The sequence below is a fragment of the Sphaeramia orbicularis genome, chromosome 5, assembly GCF_902148855.1.
Source record: "Sphaeramia orbicularis chromosome 5, fSphaOr1.1, whole genome shotgun sequence".
NCBI lineage: Eukaryota > Metazoa > Chordata > Actinopteri > Kurtiformes > Apogonidae > Sphaeramia > Sphaeramia orbicularis.
Window position 1 is genome coordinate 21,210,919 of NC_043961.1, and position 20,850 is coordinate 21,231,768.

General features: G+C 36.7%; 1 protein-coding gene across 1 annotated transcript in view; it reads left to right on the forward strand.

The window, feature by feature from the left end:
* The window catches only part of slc2a9l2 (solute carrier family 2 member 9, like 2), a 357,677-nt gene that overhangs the window by 47,977 nt on the left and 288,850 nt on the right, over positions 1 to 20,850 (forward strand). The window lies entirely within an intron of this gene.

A 20,850-nucleotide genomic window follows, 5' to 3' on the forward strand; every position in this document is an offset into this window, starting at 1 on the left:
GATTTTATTGTTTCAGTTCCATATCAGCCAACACAGTGGGCACCTATGCATCATCCCATACACTGCAATTCATACCATTACTATAACTTTGCTGTTCTTGATAAATCTCATCTGCAGTAACATGTTTGAGTGTAAATCAGTTGCTTGATATTGTTATTAGACTATAGTTTTGTTTTTGTTTTTTGCATATTATCTCCATAAAGTGAGTAATAACTAATATTAGATTATATTAAAATGTGACAAAACATCAGATTAGCAGCATTAAAAAAAATATTTCATAGTTTTCACACAGTGTATCAGTAAATACATGTTTCTTTGCTTCAAAAATTAAATCCATTGTGTCCAGCTGAGTGGATATTTTTGCAACTCCATGAAAAATAGGTTCATAAAAAAATTTCAATCGCATTGTTTTTTTCATACCTAAAGAGGAATAAAAACACTCAGGAAAACTATCTTGATTAGGGTCAAAACACAGTATTCAAAATCTCTCTGACGGGACGTTTTAGAGACAATTTGACCCACATTTTTACTTTTAAATTCATTTTTGCTTTTGTTGGACCATAAGGGATCATCCAAAACAAGGAGCTACTTTATATTGAAATAAATGTTGAAATGGCAATCAATTAAAGTTCACTCTCTGACAGGACATCACTGTTTTGACCCATTAAGGTTCTCATAATGCATGCATGAAAGGGTTAATATGAAGGTAACCCCAAACCAATTAATTTAATATTTCTCCGAATACACATATTATTCTGACCCGTGCATTTTTAATGGCACTAAGTATATATAAAAAATGGAGATAACTGAAGAAAAGGAGACTTTTTCCGCAAATATATCAATAACTGAACATAAAAACATGTGTCCAGCCACTGTCATTGATCCAACTCCATGGGTTTTACTGGTGAATCAATTTTGTAGAAGATGACGGTGTTTCCACGGCGACTTCAGAGCCTCTGAACGTCCAAATGGGTCATATCTGATGACCATGAAAAGATGACAAACTGCATTTTACACCAATTATTTCCATGTATTAATAGGATTAGTGGATTAACGGGTATTAAACAGTTTAGATCAGTAGATAGTTTTGGTCGCCTGTGGCTGTTTGGGTCTTTATGGTGCAGTTAAATAATTTAATAAATGACGAGGATCATTTTTAAGTAATAATAGTCTGCCGTTAGTAGACAAATGGAACCCTGTACTCAATGTTATGAGCTCTTAGGCATAAAGTAAAAATGTTGTAACCCTTTTTAACAAGTTACACTTTTTTCTGATGAGCTAAAACACTAAACCCTCTTCTCTGAATTCATTATTCAGTAGCCGCAAACCATTTATTAAAAAAAATCAGTCCCTCTTTTTGTACAACCTTAAGCTGGTTTCCTTTCTCGCTCTCTAAAATTCATTTTTCACTCTGATGCAATCGAGCTGTGAAATGGTGAACACAGGCTGCAAAGGTTAAACGGTACTGTCCTCGGGTAGACGCCACAACACTTGAACACACTTGTTTCAAATGATAATAAGAAAAATACAGAAATGCAGCAGAGTTGTTTGAGGCAATCAAGAAATCAATGAAGAAATGACTGACTGTCATTGACTGTGTCCTTCAACGCAATGGAATTCACATGATGCAAGTGCACATCCTTTGAATGCAACTCAGAGAATTAACTGTTCAAATATTGTATGTATGTGCTGATGCTTGCAGTACAAATCCCTATTAGCCTACTGTTACTGTACAGTATTCGCTTTTCCATTGACCCTCAAATTGCCTGAATATAAATTTACATAATGGAAAAACCACAATTTTGCCCGAACTCTCATTTTTTGATGAAAAGTGTTTGCGCTGGCAAGAGGTGGTTTTTTGGGCGTAGCACAATTGGTATATCACACAAAACTGCAATGGAAAGACTAGAGCCACGTGAATAATAATAATAATAAAAAAAAACAACGGATGTTGACGGATATTGACACGAAGAAGAAAAGTTTTAAAAGAAACATGGTGCAGTATGTGTGGACACACCAGGAGACAAATCATTTTTTAATTTAGTACAGGATAGAGGGGTAATATATAATAATAATAATGAATATATCTGTAAATCAACACGATATTTACGTTCGTCGCCATGTTTATGGAATGACTTCTTGTGTCATCTTGCGGTAATAAATAAACATATCATCGCATTTGTGATTTGATAGAAAAGCCGACATTGTGCACTTCTATTTTTTTTGACATTTTGTAAATATCGGTAAAGTTTTACCCAGATGTCCAATGGAAAAGCCAATAGTGACAGGGTTTAAAATATATTCCACTGAAATACATCGTGACTACATTTTTGTAGATAAGACAGGGTTCAATCTGTCAATGATTGTGGAACCGAATCGAATCGAATCAAATTGAATTGAATAGAATAGATCTTTCTTGTCACTGTCACAGGAACAATGAAAATCAGTTTAGCAGCAAAAACACTTAGTGCAAAAAGACTGTACAAAAATATCACATAAAATACTGAAATTGTATGTGTACAAAGCTACAGGATAAAATAGGGGCTGTCCAAGTGGTATCAGATGGACAATCTTACTACATTTTCCTTCGCCCTTTCACAACTATTTATGCTAGAAAGCTGAATGACGCCTCATTTTGCACGAAATAATGAGCACTTTTAGATGTGTGAATGAAAAAAATGTTTTAACCTAATTTTCTGGCCCCTCGGTAGCAGATGGACAGAAAATGAACGTCTGTTTTCGACTACTTTATAAAACCTGCCTTAAAGTGCAGTTCCAATTTTCGTAAAACTGTATAATCTTGGCTCTTGCTCGTCTAAGGCGTCTACCTGGCAAAACAGTACACAGTTTGTATTTTTTCAATATATAAGGACATAAAATAGCAAGAGTTTTGCAAAGTGTTCGGGTAACGGATGGACAAGGGAGAAGAATTATGAGTTTCAATGGTTTATTCAGCATGTTTATTAGTATATACATTGAATATATAATATCTACAAAGTCAAATATTGTAATAAACTAATTTTACTGCATTTGAACATATATTTATCTCAGTTTATTAGATATTTATAACCACTGTAAAAAGAGTAGCCAAAGGTTTTTGAATTGACCATACAACTGATCATAAGAATAATATATATCCAATAGAAGAGGATCCCAGTTCTGCTTTGAATTGAACTGACAAAGAATGCAAACAGACGTTTATGCTGAATATAACACCATCGAAGTACTTTAAAAACATTTTTCTTGTGCTGGACAATAGAAGTAATGTACTTTCAAAATATGTAAGTCTTCAAAAGGTGATTTTACATTTATTTTTGGATCTAGATGTTAACCTTCTCTTGGCCAGCCCAAATATTAAATACACATATACTAAAGTACTACAAAAACTACTGACATACACAAAAACTCTAAGATATGATGCTGATGCGGGATGGATCTGTCACTGATTAGATTGTGAAGATGATTTTTCAGTGTTTTACAGTAATGTCCATTTAATTCTTTTTTTTTTTTTTATCATTTAAGTTTTTACTGGTTTTATCACATTTTCAGTCATTTACAAAACGGAAAAAACAAACTGGAAAAAAAAAGAAAGGTAAACAAAACAACCCACAACTTAAAAAGACAGCCACAAAAATGTGCATTTAATTCACACTTTCCTTTAGTCTTTTATGAAATGTTAAATGTATTTACAGTACATTAATAAACATTACCATACGTTCTACCCGTCCTGGTTACAGTGTGTTCTATTTCCTTGTGTGATGTGTATTGGCTTCTCTGTGGTGCGTACATGTTGGCTGGTCTTAAAGCAATGTTTGCTTTTGAGTTCAGGTAAAAGGTTTTTTGAGCCATTTATCTGATTTTGAAAGAAGTGTGAAAAGTTTTGTGAATGTAGTTTTGACCTTGAATTTTGTGTGTACAGTGAAAAAAAGTGTTTTAGTGACCGTGAAAAACTGTAATGTAAGGCTCTCATTTCTCCAGAAAGTGCATTTTATATTCCATCCCAGCATAGATACTTCATTGTACTATTTCTGGTTAAAAAAAAAAAAAGGGCTATTTCAGCATCTGTTGCTGTTGATGAGCTGATGCTGCCTTCACCCCTTTTCTGTCCGTGTCATGGATTTTATTTATTTGACAGAAACAATGCAGTCAAACACAGTTACAAATTTGCAGCTGATGTGATGCATATAGAGCAGGGGTATCAAACTCGTTTTAGTTCAGGGGCCAGATTCAGCAAAATTTGATCTGAAATGGGCCGGACCAGTAAAATAATAACATAATAATATATATTTATAATGTCATGTCAACACCAAACTTTTCTCTGTGTTTTAGAGCAAAAAAAAAAAAAAAAAAGTTAATTTACATTATGAACAGGTTTACATCTACAAATTATCCTTTCAAAAGATGTGAATAACATGAACAAACTGAAAAAATAAGTGTAATTTTAAAAATATTCTGCCTCAGTTTATCATTAACACATGTACATTATAACTTACAGATCACAGTGGATCTACAAACACACAAAACATTTAGTAACGGGCAGAATATTGTAAAAATTGTACTTGCTTCTCTTAAGACATTTCAGGTCATTCACATTTTTTGGCAAAATTATACTTTGTTTTAGTGTAAATATATGAAAATATTTACATTTACCAAGAGAAACATTTGGAGTTGTCATTATTTTTAAGTTATGATAGTATTTTACTGGTCTGACCCTTTTGAGACTGAACTAGTCTGAATGTGGAACCTGAACTAAAAGAATTGTTAATATCTTAGTGTAATTTTTGCATTTCACAAATTCATCCCAAGGGCCGGACTGGACCCTTTGGCGGGCCGGATTTGGCCCCCAGGCCGCATGTTTGACACCTGTGATATAGAGTTTATAGCTAGTGCTAATTCTCAACTCCAGTCCCCAGTACAATATAAAATATATCAATTAAAATGATCATACCATATATATGAATATAATATATATAAACTATACATAATTTAAAACGATCATACCATACATATAAATATTATACATAGAAAATATACATAATTTAAAACGATCATACCATACATATAAATATAATACATAGAAAATATACATCATTTAACCTGTTTAACCCTGACCATATTTTCAGGGGAAAAACGCCTAAACAGACATACCCAAAGTAAATGAAGAATTACTTCACAATAATAAGGTTCATATGGATGTTCTTGGTGTCTATGGACATTTAGAGACCTCACAGAATTTATTCCCATTGTCTAAAATATTGTATCTATTACTATGCCTGAGTAAACTGTAACAAACTAAAAGAGAAATTAGAATTTTTTATCCTCACCTGTTTTTTTTCGGCTGGATTTATAATATGCATAAATTAATTGTTCATGTTGGAGATTTTTAATAGCGTATATTTCACCCCACAAAGATTAAAAATCATGTTTGAACATTGAAGTTTGCACTAAAATACACTTTTGATGTGCTTTTATTAACATTAGTCTAAACTTTGAGCAAAAGTTGAAAAAAACATCCATTGTCCTGATTTATATTTTTATAGTAGATGAATATTAATATAATTTTTTTGGCCTGTGAGTGGGCTGATAGGGCTAAAGAGGTTAAAAAATGTCATACCATACAATTCGATTATCCACTGTTGCATTTATATATGAGGCATTCACTCACTCACCCTCCCACACAATATACACACTATTTACAGATGAGAACAGTTGTGTTTTGTCTTTCACCAGGTTTTGCTTCTGGTGGTGAACATCTTAAACTCTGAGATGAATTTTATTTCTGATGCACAGCAAATCTGCCAGTGTTGATTTTCCAGTGTTACTTGTATTTAACACCATTCAGAGTTAATATAACGGTTGATCTGTAAAAACTAACACTTGCAGAGTCAGCTTGTGTCTTTGATGGTGGGTACATTTACCAGGTGTTGAACATGATTGAACACCATAATGGGTGTTGATTTCTGGACAGAGCAACAGAGTAGACTAGCGTGCTCATGGACGTCATATGAGGCGTCGTATAAGTACCATGTGACTTCTGAAACAAGGCTATTTACTAGGCTGGAAGGAACTTTTTTGTCAGCTCTGTCAGTATCATAATGTGTATATTTCTGTTTGGACCAACTTTCTAACCAAAGAAAACTAAAATTAGCTCTTGCTGTATAGAATTATATTTGTGCCAGTTTCTTGAGCGAGCAATGATAGATTCAGAGCACACAATTAAAGATTTTGAGCACATAAAAATATATTTTGCAAGCACATCAATTATATTTCAAAAAGAAATTACGCTTGAGCAAACAAAAATCGATATTGTGCTCCATAAATGCGTTTGCATGTTAGTTTTACTCATAACGTTCTCTCACAAATTCTTTCCATGGTGCACAAACAAACCGCTACGCTCGCTCACTTTCCCCTTCCCTCTCTCGCTCAACCTCCCTCTCCCTGCGCGCAACTCAACTTGACACACACGTTACAATTGTGCCACAAAACCAACCAATAGGAGAGCTTGCGGAAGTACACTCTGATTGGCTGTTCGCTCTCCAATTAGCTCGCTAGTTACATTTACCTGAAAAAAAGTGCTCGATGAGACAGACACGGATCGGAAGAGGAGGAATTGATTCTACACAAACTTCAGTCAGTATTTATTATTATGATTATTGTCTCGGGTAAATGTAACTAGCGAGCTAATTGGAGAGCGAACAGCCAATCGGAATGTACTTCCGCAAGCTCTCCGATTGGTTGGTTTTGTGGCACAGTTGTAATGTGTGTGTCAAGTTGAGTTGCGCGCAGGGAGAGGGAGGTTGAGCGAGAGAGGGAAGGGGAAAGTGAGCGAGCGCAGCGGTCTGTTTGTGCGCCATGGAAAGAATTTGTGAGAGAACATTATGAGTAAAACTAACATGCAAACGCATTTATGGAGCACAATATCGATTTTTGTTTGCTCAAGCGTAATTTCTTTTTGAAATATAATTGATGTGCTTGCAAAATATATTTTTATGTGCTCAAAATCTCTAATTGTGTGCTCAGAATCTATCATTGCTCGCTCAAGAAACTGGCACAAATATAATTCCATATCGCTGCAAACTTAGAACGTCGAACATGCTAATTTTAGCTTTTTGCATTGTAGTCTTAGGTAATTCATACAATTCATACAAGAGTTGAGAGCAAAGCTATTGAACAAATAGTGCATGTCATGGTGCAGTCCTGCGTTGCCACAGACCCCTCCCTCAGACTCATTATCAACTTCACCTGCTGGTACCTGTCACACCTGGAGCAGATCTGCATGAGGAGCCCTGTTAAAGAAAAATAAAAAAAATTTTTGCAGTACTTTTTGGAGTGATCATAGTACAGGGTGGGGAAGCAAAATTTACAATATTTTGAGGCAGGGATTGAAAGACAGTGTATGACCAATTAGTTTATTGAAAGTCATGAGAATTTATTTGCCACAAGAAAATGGACATAATAGAAAATGTTTTTATTCTATGTGTCCTCCTTCTTTCTCAATAACTGCCTTCACACGCCTCCTGAAACTTGCGCAAGTGTTCCTCAAATATTCTCCCATTCTTCTTTAATAGTATCTTCCAGACTTTCTGGTAATAGTTTTGCTCATAGTCATTCTCTTCTTTCCATTATAAACAGTCTTTATGGACACTCCAACTATTTTTGAAATCTCCTTTGGTGTGACGAGTGCATTCAGCAAATCACACACTCTTTAATGTTTGCTTTCCTGATTACTCATATGGGCAAAAGTTTCTGAAAAGGTATGGATAATAGTGTTAGGTATGATTATGACATCAATATATGTTTGGTTTCAAAACAATTGACGTAGTGCCTGCTGAGAAAAACAACTAAATGTTCATTGTAAGTTTTGCTTCCCCACCCTGTACGTGTGTGGTGGATGGTTAGACTTAACACTACCAGATTGCACATTTTTAACTCTAATAGTGTTAATCCTAGTGGATCCACATATTGTACAATTCTCTTGTTCTTCCATATCTGAACTATTGTGCAGCCATATGGGGTAACAACTATAAATCAAATATTAATTCTGTATTCTTACTTCAAAAAAAGGCAATTCGACTTGTCAATCAAGCACAGTACCTAGCTCCAACTAATCCCCTATTTATCAAATTAAATGCTTTAAAACTACACGATCTGGTTGACCTCAATACTCCTATTATAATGTATAAAGCCCATGAACATATGCTCCCCTACAGTCTACAGGAGATGTTTGAGCCCAGGCAAAGGAATTCTAATTTAAGCTGAACTGAAATCTACAAGAAAATGAAGTGTAGAACAAAAATAAAAAGCCAGTGTATCTCTGTTAGAGGGATATATCTGTGGAAGAATCTGGAGCAAAACTTAAAAATGTGCATTTAAAAGGATGTAAAAATCCACTATAATAACAAAATATAGAACATTAGAAGTACGGATAAAATAAGATATTATAGTTAATTGGTTATCATGATAGGAAGATAGTATCATATTTATTGATCATTGTACTTGGAGTAAATATTTGGGGTGGATATGTATATTATAGTTTATATTGAAAACGGTTGATTATTGCAAATCTGATTGTGTGTGAGGTGACTAAAAAAAAAAGTGTAAATGAATGGTTTTTATAGATGTTTTGTGTTATTGTTAAAAATATACAGAGGAAAATGTGTGTTAACAAAGCAAAGGAGGCGGATCTGGTTTGATTATTAGTTTGTAAAAAGGGGGTGGAAGTCAATAAGTTATACTTCTTCCCACTCCTTTTTGAGCGCCAAAAAATTGTATTTATTTATATTTTTTGACCATGTATGATTCTTTGTTATCTGATGATTCTATGTGCTCGAAATAAACTACTACTACTACTACTACTACTACTACTACTACAATGTACACCTTATGAGTAGTATAGTAAACAATAGTTAAATTTACATTTAACACCACAGAATGTTACTTGAATACTGGTGCAGTGTTGAATAGTTAACTCTGTTGGTGTCACTAATTAATGAACTTTGAATACTAATCTAGTGTTCTTTTCACCTACTGTGGTGTTAATATTTTACACTTAAAGAGTTTGTCTGAACACTGTCATAGTGTTAATCATTTTCAAAAGTGTTAATTTAACACTTAACTGGTGGTTCCCTGTTGAGCCGCATTATGTAATAAATTCCCATTATGTAATAAAAGTTCAAAATGTAATAAGAATGTCACGTCATCTTGTAATAAAGTCGCATTTTGTAATAAACTATGTCAAGGTATTATATAGTAAATTTTTTTCACATTATGTAGTAAGTTATTACAATTTGAGAAATTTATTACAAAATGCACTTGACACATTTTTATTTTAAAAAATGTAATAACATGGTTCATTATGTAATAACAATTCAAATTAATATAATTTCAGAGCAATTTAGAAGAAATTAGTCACAGGAGCTACAGGTAATGGAATCAGAACTTCAACCACACAGTTTAAAGATGAAAATTAAAATGTGTCAAGTGCATTTTGTAAAAAAATTTCTCAAATTGTAATAACTTACTACATAATGCGAAAAAATTTACTACATAATGCACTGAGGTAGTTTATTACAAAATGCACCAGTTTATTACATAATGCGGCTTTATTACAAGATGATGTAACATTCTTATTACATTTTGAACTTTTATTACATAATGGGAATTTATTACACAATGCGGCTTAACATTCCCATATAAACCCTGGCTCGGTGTTAATTTCAACTCTGAGGGTGTTAAATTTGCATTTTCAAATTTGCAGTGTGGCAGTGACTTCTAGAGTTTAGTACTCTTACAGGAGGAGGATGACTGTCTGAAAGTTGTCCTGCACAATGGGAGTTTGTAATTTAGGTTTGAGGATACTCCATAGATGTACAGATGGTTGATTTCACGAACTAAAACTGTGATAAAGCTGAATTAAATGATCGTTTTGTTTTTTTTTTTAGGGGGGGGGGGTGCAGATTTTTTCATTTAGAAATAAATAACAGCACTATCAGAACTTTGCTTGTTTTAATCTACCCGTTTACCGTGTAATTATAGTATTTCACAAACAGTCTTGCACCTGCTGGTTTGTAGCGTTAATTTTGCAAGCATAAGTTGGTGAATTTATAACTCTCAGTTCATGGCGATATTTGAGTATTTTTTTCTCATAAAAGTATTCATATGGTGTTTACTTAGAGTTAGTGGACCGTGTTGTTTTGCTGCTGAAGAGGAAATAATAACCAAAAGTCTGTCAGCTGTGTGTCGGAATTCTGAAATCTGATGCGTTATGAGTCTGATTTACACAGATGCATTAAAGTAAAGTTAGAGTGTAGAAACATTTTTGATTAAAACTCTTGCAGGAGAAATGAATCCACCACAGTCTATGGTAATTAATGGAAATACTGCAGCTGTATGTACAGGAAAATAATGTTTATTTCATCTGGATGTTATCAGTTTTGTAATTAGACACTGACAAAAAGCTATCACACACACACACGCACACACACAAACACACACCTAATCCTCCACAAAGTACAGAAAATAAGATGAAACTTGTTGGAGTTTGATTGAACACGTTGATATTTTATAAGAAGAAATTGTGATGCAGATCATGGTTTGTGATTCTGTTTCAAAACAACGCCTTATGACCCTGTGCCCAGACTGTCCAGCCCTACATTAATGCATTATTAGAACCAGATTCCTGACTCCAATGTGATGTTTATTCTGTAGAATGGAAAGTTGCTCATTTATGTATGAGCCTAAAAGGTGTATGGCTTCTGTGATGTTTGTGGATTATGTGGCTCATGACACATATGGACTAGGTCAGTGGCGATTTCTCATAGACTGCAAGGGAGGCCCGGCTTCCCCTAAAATTACGAAAATTAAATGGTTAAAAATGTTCGGTTGTGTTGACATTTTATTGACTACAAATGCGTTAGAACACGTTCATCTCAAAGACGAGTTAGTTCAGAATCAGCTTTATCACAAACCAATGGACGCGATTTTGTTCACTTCTCATCCATTCCCGTTGCGCTGTTTTCTCATATACCTCTGCTCAGTGCATTTGTCCGTAGACTGCGGGCGTCTCTGGGCTTCAGTGGGACTGAGTGGAACAGTTTTTTTCATTGCGTCAAAACTGGACGGTAATTGGATAAATGCCACGATGTTGTCCCGCCCCCAGACGCCGGGCGTCTCTGGGGGTGAATGGAGCTGTGGGCGGAGCTCGGCCGGGCTGGACGCCAGAATCCCGCGTGCTGATTGGAGGATCAGTCGAAAGGCTGAATCCCGTTTGATTGACAGCTAGTTTCAGATCTACTCCTTCACTGACACGGTTCAGTTTAATAACGTTGCGCATTCTGCTGTGAAATCAAGAGAGAAACTACTACGAACTTACTCGTTCATTTCTTGCAGTGTAAATAAAACACACTCATTGTACTTCCTTGTTTCAATTTAACATAATTTCAGTGTTTTCTTGTTTCAGTTACATAATTTAATTATTTCTTGTTTGAGTTTAATATCGTTTTGTAGATAGTTAAATCAATCAAACTGTCGGCTAGGTCGGAGTGAAAGGAGCATCTGTTGTTTAAAAAGGCTGAAGTCTTACACCCGCAACACACTGGGCCAAGGCAATCTAAGCAGCCCAGCTCTGCTGGACATTGAGACACTGGTCCAGTCCCTGGGAAAGACGCCTACTTGGTACGATAAGGTCACTGAGCATTTTCTTAATTCTTTTTTTTTTTTTTTTTTTTTTTAATGTAGGCCGACAATGAGCTTCCCCTGTCTGAAAGACGAGCAGCCGCCACTGGACTAGGTTTACTTAAGGCTGGGCGATAAAACGATAATGATATATATCGCAAAATAACTTTTTATCAATAGAAATATGAGACATGCTCGATACAGTTTCAACAGAATTCATTCGTCCGTGTTTTGACAGATGTAAGAGCAGCCAATCATAATTAAGTAGTGCCAGACCAAACCAATCATGCTAGAGCCATGTTGACGCACACAGCACAGGCATAAGAACCAGCCGCAGCAAACACGTTAATGTTTGGGCTACATTGGGAGATAATCAGTGTTTCCTTGGGACAAAATTTTATCGAGAACTCAGGCAACCGGGTTATTGACAAGTAAGGTGCGAACTGTTTGGGTTCCAGTGTATAACAGAGGCATAGAAGTGGGAGTCAGATGTTCAAAACATGTTAAAGGGGTCATATTTTACTAACTTTTATTGTCTTTGGTTCATTTATTTGTGTTTTTGGACCCTAATAATTCAAAAAGTTTGAATTTGAACCCTCCAGGTGCTGCAAAGCTATCTTTATATTCATTCCAGCAAAAACTGAGTGGATTTCTACAACCTGTTTTAATTCCAGCTTAATTTGTTACGTTTTATAACAAGTTACATCACGACATTTGCACATATAAGGTCAAGACTTCCGACGAACATTTCTCCGAGTACGACATAATTGTTTGTCAGCAGCAGCGGTGGTAGTCCATACTGAAAATATGTCTAAACTTCAAGCCGATTACCTAAAATGTTCAGTTGTTGGTTGTATTAATGAACACAAGTGGCTGAATGGGACGAAGCAGCACAGCCAATAACCTGGAGGGGGCAGGGCGTGAAGTGGCTCATTTGCATTTAAAGGGCCAGTGCTCAAAACGACCTTTCTTGTGTCATTACTCAGAAATAGGGTTGAAGATGGACCTGTGGAGTTGAATTAATGAAGAATTCAGACCCAAGCATAGTATTTACAGTTTATGTAGACCACAGAGAAGTGTTTTAAAATGTATAATTCCATTTAAAAAAGCAAAATTCACTCCTTTAAGTTTCACTTTCGATTTACGCCAGTTACCATAATTACAGAACAAACCCCCACGTATATACCCACGGCATTGTTTGCTAAAGATGATCTGTTTTGTTTGCGTTCTCTTTTAAAACTTGAAAGCTTTTGCCTGCTGGTCAGACTTTTAGTTTAGTTTTAAATATATGGACCTGTTTTATTTATCTGAAACAGCTGTATAATGTTCTTCAGCACATCTGTCATGTTCAACCTCTGACAGAAAATACATCATATTTAAATCAAAAATAATCTTCTGATGTCTTCACAATAAACTTTAAAATTTAAACTTGACAAAAATAGTGATTTGATTTATATCGTGATACAAATCAATATCGTCTGATATGAAAAAAAAAATGATCGTGATAGGATTTTTTTTCCATGTCGCCCAGCCCTAGGTTTACTGCACATGTTGCTCTTGCTCAGACCAATGGGCGACTGCAGTGACAAGACAGATACTGAAATGTCTTTTTTGGGTGTTCAAACCTTCATATTCTAAAAACTGATCATCATGATACAGATTAAGATCTTTTCGAAGTTGTAGGTGTGCTGACAGCATTTTGACAGCATTTCGTGCAGTGGCAGGATGGCTTTTCTCCTTCCTTCATCCCATTACCTGCAAGCATCAACAGCAACAACCTCTGAGCTACAACACACACATCTTTATGTGCCGATTGTAGGGATTTAGGCATTTTAATACCATGACACACTTCCTCATGCGTACAGTATACATTTCATCAAAACATCTTCTGCTCTGATACTATTTTGCAAAGGTTCCATTGCTGCATCCAGCTCTCAATACCATGAAATAAGAAACATTCAAAGTACTAGCTAAAGCACCTAACCAAGTCTGGAGATAAGTTTGACAATGAGAGAATACTACTGTTGTCTATGGGGGGGGGGTAGGATTGCCACTAGAGAATGTGCATCGCTTCCTTAACCCCTATAGAGTTCAACAGCTCCCAGCGACCCAAAGCATTCACTGATCTAAAATGTATAATGCATTTTGAAACACTAATCCTATAAGCATGTTTGAATAATTCAGGTAAAATATAGCTCCTCAGCTTTTCAGCAGCATCACATATGACACGTTTGGTGTTAGATCCTCTGTAGTGAACATGAAAACACTCATTTCCTGCAACATTGATTCCCCAGTAAAACCTATGGAGTTTTATCAATGACAGTAGTTTTAAGTTTTCTTTGTTTTATATAATTACCATTGAATTTCATCCATCCATCTTCTGAACCACTTTAGCTTCGAGAGGGTCACGGGGGTGGAGCCTACCCCATCTACTAAGGGTGAAGGTACATCCTGGATGAGTCCCCAGCTCATCACAGGACTGATATATAGAGACGAACAACCAACCACTCTCACATTCGCACCTATGGGCAATTTTAGATAAACCAATTAACCTACTACTGCATATCTTTGGATGGTGCGAGGAAGCCAGAGTACCCGGAGAGGACCCATGCAAATATGGGGAGAACATGCAAACTCCACACAGAAAGGCCCCTGGTGTTGGAAATGAATTCAGGACCTTCCTGCTGTGAGGCGACAGTGCTATCCACTGCACCACCACTGAATTTATTCTGAGAATCTATGAACATCTACGTGACCAGTAAATTAGGCTACGTTCAGACTGCAGGCAAATGTGGCCCAAATCGGATTTTTTTCCCCTTATGTGACCTGTATCCCATCTGTTAAAGACAGTTGGAACAACATAAATCTGATTTTTTCAAATCCGACCCAGGCCACTTTCATATGTGGTCCTAAATTTGATACGTATCTGACATTTTGCAATGCGACTTCAGTCTGAATGGCCAGATCACCTTTATCCGACCTTTATGTCGTTGAAATGCGACAAACGACAATTCTGTGTTACTTCTGTAAACACAGTGCGTGCCTGTGGGGTCACGTATTACATCAGGACCTCTTTTGCGCATGGGTCACTTCAGGGTCGCATTCAGTTCATACTCAAAACTGATACAAGTCACATTTAATGCGTAAAATGGACGAGCAACACACCCAAAAAAAATTGGGTTTCACCAAAAAATACAAATTGTGCATTAAGACCTGCTGTCTGAACGTAGCCTTATGCCATGTTTCCACTACATGGAACCGGCTCGACTCGGCTTGGCTCGACTCAACTCGGGTACCAGGTCCTATTCCGTTTCCATTACAGGATACTACCCACTTTACAGTACCTGGACATCATAGCGATGCGGCGTGTTACTTCCATGTTGTCTGCTCAGAGAGTTGCTGATAAACTCGCTTGTTGCGTTGTTCTGCCCTCACTATGCGTGTAGCTACTTTTGCAGAGCTAGGCAGACAGTTAACAATAGCATGTGAAGAAGAGGCAGGAAGAGACTGTTTTTCGTTTGAAGGTGAAGTCTTGTTTTGTTGCTTTTTTTTTTTCTTTCCTTCCCTTCTTTTAATAATGCTTTTTCCTTTTGTAGAACTGAAATGACATGGATACACACAAATAAATGTATTACAATGTGTACTGAATTATTTTTCCACTGTAAACACTTGACTTTTACCCATTCTTTTAAAATACATGAATTAACAACCATACATGTATTAAATCATCATACGTGAATTAAATCACTATATATTTCCACAATTACAAAACAAAGGAACAAGCATGTTCAGTATATAAACCATATGAAATGCCTGGCTAATGAAATTAACTTAAATAGGTCATAAGGTGCATAAGAAATGCAAAAATCTAGCACAGAATGTACACAGTAAAAAAACGTTTTAATGAACTGCATTAACATTACATATAATCTAACTGGCATGAAACAATAATACTCCGATGGTAATAATATGCACAACTTTCTCCCGGAATGCATAAGTAATTTGATAGTAAAGGAAACTCAACAACAGCTACCTAATAGCATTAGCATTAACTTTGAACCGAGTACATGCAAGCTAACATTTACACAAACAGACCCGGCTCAAAGGTTAGCAGTGAACAGAACGCTTTTACCACGACGTGAAAGCTTACTTGCCGTCTGTAAAAGGTGCCAACAACCATGCTTCTCAGTTAATGACAACATAAGCGTAAAACTAATACTTACAGACGTATATCCGCCCAGATTTATCGACCGGAATGAAAGCTGAACATCACTTCAATGGCGTGGCCAGACAGAATGTTAACAGTACATAAAGAGCGCCCACAGATGGCGCTATTCACTAACTTTAAGAGCAGAACATGCGTGTTGTCTCGTCAAGCTCATGCTGAATTTTTACGTCTGAACCTCCTTGACAAACCATGGTGTAGTTTTGCGGGCTGACATCATGTGGATTAACCTAACGCTATATTTACTGTCAACTTCCGCATCTGTTTTTTGTAAAACGGCGGGTCACAGAGACAACTGTCTGACCAATCACAGGTCTGCAGTGTTTATACATCACGTTTTAGTATCTGATCCCCAGTCTTGGAACCTCGGCGGAGGTGATACTAAAAAACTAGTACCGGGTACCAGATTCCAGGTCCTTCTTTGTAATGGAAATGCAAAACGGCAGAGTCAAGTCAAGTCAAACCAATACCACGTAGTGGAAACGTGGCATTAGATTAGAGATGCAAAAGGCAGAGGGTAATACAAATGTAAATGGTGCTAAACGTAGTGAAAATTCCTTTGGAAGGCACCACAAAAACAGGTGTTAAAGGGTTAAAGTGGTGCCACACACAGCTCTCTTCATCAACGAGATATTCTGGCAGTTTATAGTTGGCTGTCAGGATGGTTTCAGTGGATCTGGGTCCTGGAGGACTCACTAGAGCCTGTGTCCATATAGTTGTGAAAGCTTGTTTCAGACTCAGTTTCCTGAAAAAGGTGCTGTGTGTATTTCTCAACTGGCTGAACATTTTTGTACTTCAACAATATTTGCAGAGCCCCCAGGTCTGTTTTTATAATGGAAAAAAAAATTCCCCATATATTCTCCTTAACTTTCCCTCTCTACTTCCTTCTCCTGGGCTCAGCTAACCCTCTATCCATTCTCCTCGCCACTCCACCTGTGTCTGGATCATGTAGTTTTGCTCCCAGTGGCCTGTGGTCTGAAAGGTACGAGTTGATATGTGCATTCAAAAAAAACATCTTTGTCCTTCACTTTAAGCCACAGGAAACACACCTAGACTGGTGATTGTGTGTAGGCTGCAGCCATGTCGGCAACATGTGCAACGACCCACTCCGCAGGTGTAATGAGCCGCATAATGCAGAAACTCAGAGGTCATACATCTGTTTGGCTTATACACTCCCAGGATATCTCATGGATTGCGAGAACTGTGTGCAGCACCATTTTAACCCTTAAATTATATTTTTTAGCAGCTTCCAAATAATTATTTCTGTACATTTAACCTTTTCTTAGTGATATATCACCATTTTCTACAATATTACCATCTGTATTTTACATTTTGCAGTGAAAAGCAGGTATTTTCTGATAAGTTATACCATGTATTCAGGGTCAGATTCAGAATAATTTTATTAATCCCTGAGGAAATTGTTTATGTAGGATGCAGAGCTGGGAAGAAACTATGTACAAATATTTTATCACTGTTCTTGAGATATCAGGTATCTGGACTTCCCACTCCTCCCATTTTCAGTTGTCTTACTATAGTTTCAATGCATTTGAGATGAAATATCAATTATTTTACATTTTGCATCATTTTATTCTATATCATAACACACCTTTCCCATATTAAATCGGATTTCTACCTAAATGGATGGGATAAGAGAATTTCTTTAGTGCATTTCATACATAACCAGAAGAAACAAGACAAAAAGAGCTTGTTTTTGCTTTTATACCATGACAACATGTCAGAGGCTGTATGTTTTCATCTCATGTCTTTTTATACAAGTATCTGCACTTGTATTTAACCCATAAACACCCAAACATCCACCACTGACCAAAACCATCCACTGATCTAAACTGTTGAATACCTGTTGATCCACTAATCCTATTAAATAATTGGTGTAAAATACAGTTTGTCATCTTTTCATGGTCATCAGATATGACCCATTTGGACACTCAGAGGCTCAGGAGTTACCATGGAAACACCATCATCTTCTACAACATTGGTTAACCAATAAAACCCATGGAGTTGGATCATTGACAGTGGATGGACACACTTGTTTTATGTTTAGTTATTGATATGTTTGTTGAAGTTTTTTTTTGTTTTGTATTTGATATAATAACCCTCAACATTAACCTGAACTTTTATGAACATCTACTTGATCGGTACATTAAATATTTGAAATAACACGAACGCAATCGAGAAAACACGAACATAATTGAGAAAACAGGAATGCAACAGAGAAAACACAAATGCAAAAGAGAAAACATGAACGTAAAAGAGAAAACACAAATGCAAGAACAAATGCATGAACGCAAAAGAGAAAACATGAAAGCAAAAGAGAAAACATGAATGCAAAAGAGAAAACATGAGCGCAAAAGAAAAAACACAAACGCAAAAGAGAAAACATGAACGCAAAAGAGAAAACATGAAAGCAAAAGAGAAAACATGAATGCAAAAGAGAAAACACAAACGCAAAAGAGAAAATGCAACTGTAAGAGAGAAAACACAACATTAACTCTAATGGTAAAGGTAGGTATCTCTGGGTGGCATGACTCAACACTGACTGGATGACATCACTGCCCGTTGGTTTCAAAACATTAGCGCGATCGGTGATTCAGACTTTATCGGTACTATCAAAGAGTACTTTGATGCCGGGCATACATATGACATCATACTGAATATACTATCAACCTTTCACAACATTAAAATGAGTTTGTGTCTGAATCACAGATCGTGGTCATGTTGTGAAACCAATGTGTTGAGGTAGGTTTACTTCCAGGTAAAGACACGTGCAGTGCAACCAGCGTCCAGTCATGCCACCCGAAGATACCTACCTTTTCTGTTCATGTCTGTTAATGTTGTGTTTTCTCTTTTGTGTTTGTGTTTTCTTTCACTTCAAGGCCAACGTACATTCATTCATTCATTTTCTGAACCCGCTTTATCCTTACTAGGGTCACGGGGGTCGCTTGGAGCCTATCCCAGGGATTAAAGTTCTCTGTCACCATGACGGATTTCCGTCAAATGGAAAAATTGAGGGGGGAAAAAAGTCATATTGAAGTCACTTCCCCACGTGTTACCACAATCCTGTCCTGGGTCTGCAGGTGTTTAACACAGACAGATTTCTGATAGGTTTAACAGTGATGATAATAGGATGACTTCTTTATTTTTATGTCGGGAGGAGAGATTGATGACTATTTATCTTTGGAAGGAAACGCTGCTCATTATGTGCCTCAGAAACACATGGACAAATTCAGCTTTACCGAAGTTCAGCCTCCAGATGCTAACTTTAGTTTAGTGCTAACAAGTAGCTTTCATTATGAAAGAACCACAGCGAAAAGGGAAGAAGACAAAACTGATCTACATGGACCTTCATGTTTGGGTTCATAGCTTATCTCCTCTTGCCGGTATATGACTAGTGTGTGTGTTTGTGTTTGTGTGTATGTGCCCTTCCCGTGCGTGCGGCTGTGCGCGCCATGGCCTTACGCGGTTACGCGCCCGACTGCATAAGTGCTTTATTTTGACCCGTTTAGCATCTTATTTCTGTCTGTGTGGTACAGTACGAAGATAAAACTGAATGAATGAGTAACACCCTTGGTATTTGCAAAGCCACTGTATTTTAAATATCCTCAGAGAGTATCTGTAACGGAATATAATTTCTGTTTCAGTTGACGTAATTTCTTCCAATCAAAAGAGAACATGATATTGGTGGGAGGGGGTTGTGGACACAGGTCCAGGGGTTGTGACGACGTACAGATTATTTTGGTTAGGGTTAGGTTAGGATTAGTTGGTTAGGGTTACATTTACACAGACATTTTCCCCAAAATTCATGTGCTGTTGGAGTTGGAGTTATGTTTTAGGAGTTCCTAAATTGTTAAATAAAAAGTTTTTCACTCATTTTTTGCAGTAAGGTTTTCTTCTAGTTATTTTCAGTTGCTTCAAAGGCTTTCATACCCTTTAAAATTAACCAGAGAGCACCAAAATTGACCTGAAGCTTTAAAAATTTTCTGGAGGAGGACCCCCAGACCCCCCACCAATACCACTCATGACATTTTTTCTATCCATGTTACTAATCTTCTACACCTGTACACTCTCCCATTCAGTGTGTTTTACAGTATTGCCAAATTTGACTATATAAACTTGTACGCTATAGGAGTATTGTATTGCATCATTTTTAATAGTGGCCAATGATTTTGACCAGAAGAAAATTTTCAGTCAGATGAAAAGTTTTTGCTTTAATCCCTGGCCTATCCCAGCTACATAGGGGCGAAGGCGGAGTACACCCTGGACAAGTCGCCAGTTCATCACAGGGCACCACTGTACACATCAGCCCTAAACACAAAACACCAGCCACTGAATGCATTCCTACCAACAATATGAGCCCACACCTTTTCTACTGTTCTGCACCTCCTTGTGGCCTAAATGTCAACTTTGTCAACTGTAGATCTCTCCATCCTATTGTCACACTGCCAGAATTCATAGAAGTCTGGTCATTCTTCCAGGACATTTTAATATCTTGACACTTTGGCCTTTCCTCCTGTGTTACCCTCAGGACCAACTTTCTATCTATCACGCTACTTTTTATGCCTCCAACTATTATTTTATCCTATAATGTGAAATAGGGTAAAATGATGAAGTCAGGAAGTTTTATACTCAAAAGGTCAAAGTTTAATTTATTTCGCTCTGACATCCTATTATTGAATAAAGGCCTAAAGTGTGGGGGGTTTTTTAGCCAGAAAAGTTACAGAATCAGAATTTAAACTTAACTGATTGGGAGAAGTATACACCCATGGAGGTGGTAATTCTACCTCACAGTCCGACTCCTTTGTGTTTGATATTGAATTAACTACAAGCAGCCCTTCACATGTTGACTTATAATTACCACATGCAGACAGAGCTTTGTAATCGAATAAAAGAGAAGGTTTGTCAGTGTAATTGTCTCGAAGTTCTTCTTTGGAACA